The sequence below is a fragment of the Opisthocomus hoazin genome, chromosome 15, assembly GCF_030867145.1.
Source record: "Opisthocomus hoazin isolate bOpiHoa1 chromosome 15, bOpiHoa1.hap1, whole genome shotgun sequence".
In the NCBI taxonomy this organism is placed as follows: Eukaryota; Metazoa; Chordata; class Aves; order Opisthocomiformes; family Opisthocomidae; genus Opisthocomus; species Opisthocomus hoazin.
Window position 1 is genome coordinate 991,076 of NC_134428.1, and position 6,805 is coordinate 997,880.

At 50.4% G+C, this 6,805-nt stretch overlaps 1 non-coding gene across 1 annotated transcript; it reads right to left on the reverse strand.

The window, feature by feature from the left end:
- Window positions 1-6,457: 6,457 nt before the first annotated feature.
- Window positions 6,458-6,529, reverse strand: TRNAA-UGC (transfer RNA alanine (anticodon UGC)). Its single transcript has one exon. It is a non-coding gene; the product is annotated as a tRNA-Ala (tRNA).
- Window positions 6,530-6,805: the final 276 nt, after the last annotated feature.

Below are 6,805 nucleotides of genomic sequence, written 5' to 3' on the forward strand. Positions count from 1 at the left end.
AGGGGTGGGACACGTGGCCTTATGAGGTGTGCCCTGGCCATGAGCTCACAAAGCTGGTGTCACCTAATGCCATCTCCTGTAAATGCACAGTTGTGTTCATTGTCCTGTGAAGTCCTTTTGACTCGTCTGGCTTGGGACATCAGCAGACATTTTGGTGAATTTAATTGAAAATGCCATCTGCCGGGTTGTAAGAGCTGCCAGTTCCCCTCTCCACACCCTCAAACTCCACTGCCATGTCACATCACCCCGGGCCCCGTCACCTCCTGGGGCTCCCTGGGTCAGGAATGGTGGTGCTGGGACACCGGTGCCCACGGGGACCTGGTGGCCATGACATGTTGCAGAATCACAGAGTAGTAGGGGTTGGAAGGGACCTCTGTGGGTCATCTAGTCAAACCCCCCTGCCCAAGCAGGGTCACCTACAGCAGGCTGTAGAGGACCTTGTCCAGGTGGGTCTTGAATATCTCCAGAGAAGGAGACTCCACAACCTCCCTGGGCAGCCTGTTCCAGGGCTCCGTCACCCTCAGAGGGAAGAAGTTCTTCCTCATGTTCAGACGGAACTTCCTCTGCTTCAGTTTGTGCCCATTGCCCCTTGTCCTGTCACTGGGCACCACTGAAAAGAGCTTGGCGCCATCCTCTTGACACCCAAATGTTGGCCGCAATGGGGTGGGCCTTAGCCCAGGCCTGGCTGACCCCATCCCCACAGTCCCTGGGGCCTTGCAACCCCCTCCCAGTGTCCACAGGGTCCTGACTGCCCCCTCCCACCACAGCATGGCCCCTCTGGGGACCAGGCGGGACAGGCACAGGGCACAGCCCGGGGACGCTCCAGCCCTGCCACCCCTCTGGTCTTTCCCCCAATGTCCCCACAGTGCCAAGACGTCTGCACCAGGCAAGAACATGGCAGAGAACTGAGGACACTCTCATGGCTGGAGAAATAGCTCAGGGAGGTGCAGGAGGAGCATGTGGGAAGGGGAGGAACGTCCTCCCGGGGGGGGCAGGAAGAGTTGTCTGTATAAAACAACCTCAGCCAAGGGCTTGGAGAGCAGCTTCTTACCCGTGACCCTGCAATTCCCTCCTGCCGACCTGCAGGAAAGTGCTTGAGGATCAGGGGATGCTTTGGGGGTCCAAAAGCAATGTTCTCATGGGCTGCAGTTTTCAGCACAGGAACTCATCCATAAGCCACTGGAGGTACTCCTCACCACAGTACGCACAGCAGGGAGAAAGGGTTGTAGAAGGAGGCCACATATTTTCTGAAGAAATCCACTGTCTTTGGAGAAAGGATGCACAGGGAATCTTTTGTTTTGAAGCCACTGTGAAATAATGAAGGCAAGTCTATTTGCTGAAAGGAGGAATTAAATAATACTTAAATCATTCCGTTATAGTATTTGCTGGCTTCATATATTTCGTGAGCCCTTAGTACATAGCTTTCCATTTGGTGAGCAAGTCCTAAATACATCACAACACTTCCTACATCTTTTTATAAAATCAAAACTAGCCACTGGCCAAATTCATCAAGATTATGAGAAGTTAGAGTCATCCTCAGTAATGCACAGTGCAGTCACTGACGCCTACAGATTTGGACAACAAACATTGAAACACCACAAACTGGAAGTATTTACCAACGTGACAGCCTAAGTTTTCAGCGCAGCAGGACCTGCACAGTATGAGCACCCTCAGTCTCAACCTGCCATCTGGTTCACCTCCGTTTCTATCTTGTCTCCTGTGTCTCCGTGCTCTTCCCTCTGCCAGGCACTCTTCCCAGTCACTCCATCACCTGCCAGTGCCTTTCGCTGTTCTCGTGTTTCGGTGGCAGGTGATACCTTGAAAACACTGTTCCACCCATGGGACTTGCACCTATTTCTCTCCTCCCGCCTCTTTGTGCTCTGCGTGACACTTTCTTTGACCTCAGAGGCCCTTTGTGCCTGGCTCTCTCCTGCTGCTAAAGCCTGTTCCTGCAAGAGAAGAGGCAATTAGTTGGTGTCTCCTCCCTGCTATCTCACCTGCATCTCTCTGGCCTGGGCAGCTGGTGGGAACTGTCACCATCAGCCCCAGCTGTCCTAGAAGTCCTCTCCTGGCTCTGGGTGTGCTTGGCATCGAACGTGGTTCCTGAAGGAGAAGAGCAAAACTCCAAGTAACCCCTGGGCACCAACCTGCTGGGAGAGCTCATTTGAAGGCAGGTTGGCAGCAAGCTCCAAGGCTGGTCCAGGGGTGCTCCCTGTCCCGAGCTCAGCCACAGGTCCCACACCCGGCTCTCTTGTTACCAAGAGGGATTTGCTTGCATTTTCCTTGTATTCTAATTCGTGCACACAAGACTAAACAATGATTAGTATGCTACATGTCTTTTTTGACACCCCAGCTGCAAGTCACTTGAGCGTGTTTGCAATCCTCCTTGTCAATCTTCCATTATCATCCCCCATGCAGCATGTGACCATCCAACAGCACCCAGCATGTCTCCTGCCCTGAAAGACTGTTATGGACAGATGGAGCCCAAAGTCATGGGCTAAGTGAACTCAATGAACATTTTAGAGGAATGGCCCACAGAGTAAGGAATGATATCTCTGTGTGTAAATCAAAAGACAGGAAAAGATTTATTGGGAAGTGTTGGATCTGAGTGTGATGTAGATGGTCTAAAAGAAGAATTGGATACTGTCCTGGTTTCAGCTGTGTGCCATTCACCATATCTTTCCCTTGACCATCCTTGTACCCTCCCATGCAAACAGCCCATCTCTATTTACCCTTTCCTCCCTGGCCCTACTTTGGCTTCCTTTGCACCTTCATTTGGCATTTCCAAGCTTGTTACCATGGCAATTCCTCCCTTGGTCATAAATTCCACTGAACAGGTACCGCCTTCTTTTATCAGTAGCGTCCTGCAATTCTTCATGCTGCTGTCTTATCAGCGGCACCACAAATGCGGTACGCACAAATCAAAAGCTGTCAAAATAGAGCTTCACTCCAGGGACACCTTCAAAATCTCTGGGATTTGGCAGTAGAAGCCTGATGAATTTTTACAAGAAGTTGGAAGTCATTTATTGTGGGGGAGAATAACTCAGAAAAATGTGGGCAGGTGGGCACCTGAACAGCTCAGGAGTCGCAATGAGGAGAAGGGCCTGGGCATTCCAAGAGATGCCGGATGAGCAAGTGGCGCATGCTCCAAGTGAAGAACCCCACAGCATACATGACTGCATTAGGAGGAGCGTGGCCACACAGACAAGACAGTTATCACCCACTTGACTCACTCACACTGGTGTAGCCACATCTGGAGTAGTGTGCCTGTATGTGGGGCTCCGGGTTTACAGCCTCTGTTGGAGAGGCTGAGGGACCTGGGATTCTTTAGTCTTGTGAAGGCCGAGGGCGCTGAAGTAGAAGGCTGCATCTGCCTGAAGGGTTGTTTCCGAGATGATGGAGCTTTTCCTGGTAGTGAGAAGGGAAGGAAACCTTCCCAAAATGCTGCTTGGAAGGTTCAGACTAGAGGTGAAGAAAAAGCAGTCTCCCTCAAAGGGTATCCTTGCTGTGAAAGAGGTCACCCAGAAGGACTCTGGATCCTCCCATGGATTTGAAATTCAAGGCAAAACCAGTGAGAGTGGAGAGACATCAGTGAAGTTATGGAAATGCTGGTGTGAGTGCTAGGTGGGAAGCAAAGATGTGTGACTACAGGCTGAAGGGGAAGAAATGCAGGCATGGGACAGAGTAGGACAATCTGCAGTTGAGATGGCTAAGGACTCTGATGGGGCAAAAAGTTTCAACAAGACCGAGGACTTTGTTCCCTTTGCCATGGCAATTACCTCTATCACCGATTCCTACCAGGAGAAACTTTCTTTTGAGGCTCTAAGCGGTGTTTCATCCTCGCGTCTTCTTAGGGAGGCTGAGAGGTTTCACAGATTTTTCCTACACTTGTCATTTCTCACCCACATATTCAACTGTCCCCAAGAAGAGCCCTGAGCCATGTGTGAGGGACAGGGTCTGCCTTCCCAGGGCCTGGGGCTCAGGTCATGGCCTTTCTGCTTCATAAAGCAGACCAAGGTTTTTCTCAGCATTGCAGCCACCTGCACAGTGCCTCTGCCTACCTGCAATCGTGGCCTCCAATTCTCTGCTCTAAGGAGTCCCTGGGGAGGCTTTGTCAGTAATGGACCGCAGTGGGGCCAATCAATGCTTCCAGGTACTTTCAGTTTTGCTTCTGCCTTCCTGAGCATTTTTTTTGATTTCCTCTCAGCATCTGAGGTTCATGGACTCAACACCAAATACCCCATGGGAGTCATTAAAATACAGAAAGTGCTAAGCTAACAAGCTCCTGTAAATTTCTTCAATTCTTCAAGACTAGCAGGAGCTTTTTCACAGTATAGATAAGGAGGAAGATGTTATCCTGTGCCTAATAAAAATATTGTTTTTATTTTAAGGGATATTTTTAAGTGCTCTTCAGTTTACAGAATTAGTGGTAGAAACATTGTTGAAATGATATTGTTCCAGGGTGTCTTCTCAGGAGGGCTGGACAGGTAGGACAAGCAGTCCCTTGACATCTGACACTCTATGGACAACTTTGCTCCTCACCTCCCCAACCTCAACATTTCTCTCATCGGCCACCTGGGACTTGTGTCACTGCTCTTTGCGTCAGACTCCTTCACTCGTCTCTGCAACTGGATGTTACAGCTCCATTGCACCATCTCCCACCTTCTCTCCACAGAGAGCTGACTGTACACACGAACAGCAGGAGTTTTCCTATTTGCAAGAAAAATAATTAAAACATAATCAAGTTCCATAAACAAAACACTCTCTGCATTTACATGGCAATTACAATCTACATCTAATGAGGTTGCCTTCCTATAAGACATAATCCTATGAGAAATATTGTAGCTAGGTAGAGGAAAAAAAATAGTCATAAACATAATTAGAGAGTTGTCAAAGGAGACAATCAGACTACTGAAAGGCAGGTAAACTTTTAACTCCCTGATGTCAAAACAGCAGCTCGGTAGGTGACAGGAATCTGAATGCACAAAGAGTAAAGGGAGGAGAAAACTGGAGAATAATGGAAAGGGCCTTTGTCTAGGCAGCCTGCATCTGAAAAAAATACTTTAGAAATAGTGAAGACAGGTGAAAATATATGAAAGTTTCGAGAAATTCAAGACACCATTTAACAGGGAGAATAATGGTAATGAAGTTTTAGGGAGAGATTGACATTTCTTTGGAATATCCCTTTCAAAGCTTCCTGGCATTGGTCGAGGGCTCTTGTGAGTGAGGACAAGGCAATGTAGCGCCTGTTGTTGAAAGAGCTCAGCAAGTCAACCCAGGGAACCCCAGGCTGTACAAGGTCACTTTGGCATTTCTGTGCACCTAAAAAAGAACATGTCCGAAAGCAGTCAGCATGGATTGATGATGGGGCGATCTTTTCCAACCTATGATTCTATGATTCTAAACAGGGGAGAGTGTTATCTTCTCAGCTCAGCATGGTGGGGGCCTATGGTCAGTATGAACACTGACCTGCAAACTCATGATGCCCCAAGGGGGGATGAGGAAGAAGAGCCCAGTGCCTGTCCTGTGCCAACTCCTTGCCAGCTCTGCCCTCCTACAGGTGTAATAGTTCTTCCTTACTCTGGCGGACGTTTGCCACCATCTCCTTGAGAAGATCAACCACAGGCCTGTGTGTGCCTCTGCACCCCTGTACAGAAAGAGCCCGTTTCACGGCATTTTGGGACCTGAGCACTCTGTCCCTGTGGGCTGGGTCCATTCTCTGCAGCAAAGCGGAATCGCCACTGTGCCCCAGATTTGTGGTTGCTCCTGAGGAGCTATGTGAGGAGGGTCACAGTGAGACCCCAACTCTCAGCATTGGTTCTCCATGCTGGTCAGAGCACATCTTTGGAAAGCCTGTGGGAGAGCAGCCTTATTTCTCTGAGTATGGGCTCACCCTTCCCAGAGGCTGGGCACCCTGCACTGGAAGTCCATGTCTCACACCCCATTTTCGTTGCGGGTCTTCTTGCCAGGGGAGCAGCTGAGACAACATCTCGTGGGCCTCAGCGCCTGTGCATGGCTGTGGACAGGCTTGTTCCTCCCCAGTCGCACAAGCACACAGTGGATGAAGACACGAAACACCCAAGGAACAAGAGGTGGGCCCTGGCTCTGCTCAAGCCAGTGGTGATGGTGGAACAGGAAGGACCTGGAAACAGGATCAGAGTAAGAAACATCATTCATCCAGCTGAGACTCCAACAGCCCTGCCCAGCCTCATCCAACTCAGACAGCCCAAGGGGTGCTTCCCTTGTGATATGGGATCTCCACCTGGAATCAAGACAATTGGAGACGCTTATCCCTGGAAAGCCACCAAAAGGACACCTGGGCTTGACCAGCACCCTCACTTCACATCTCCCAGTGCGGCCAGAAAGGTTTCCTAGCCCTGATTGGGCAGAGCAGGAGAGGACCAAGTGCTCCAGCTCCAGCTGTCTGAGGCTGGGGAGTCAGGGAAAAAGCACCCCTTGGAGATGCTGGGGATCGAACCCAGGACCTCCCACATGCAAAGCGGGTGCTCTTCCAGTGAGCTACATCCCCTTGACATCTGCTGGCAGAAGACACTCTCCTCCCATGACAAGTCTATGACAAGTACAGTCCTGTTGTCCTTGAGTGCCCAGGCACCCTCTGCAGAAAGCAGCACTTGAAGCCTTCAGAGACAGAGGAGGCTGGGACTGCCTCTCTGCTGCAGCCTGATCCTGGCACAGGGCTGCACTGCAGAGCTCTCCCCCTTCAACTTCTCTGCAGGGCCATGGGGCAGAAGGAGACTTTTGCTGCAGGTGCTGCTCCCACTCTCTGGCCCAGTCCAGGGTGTTT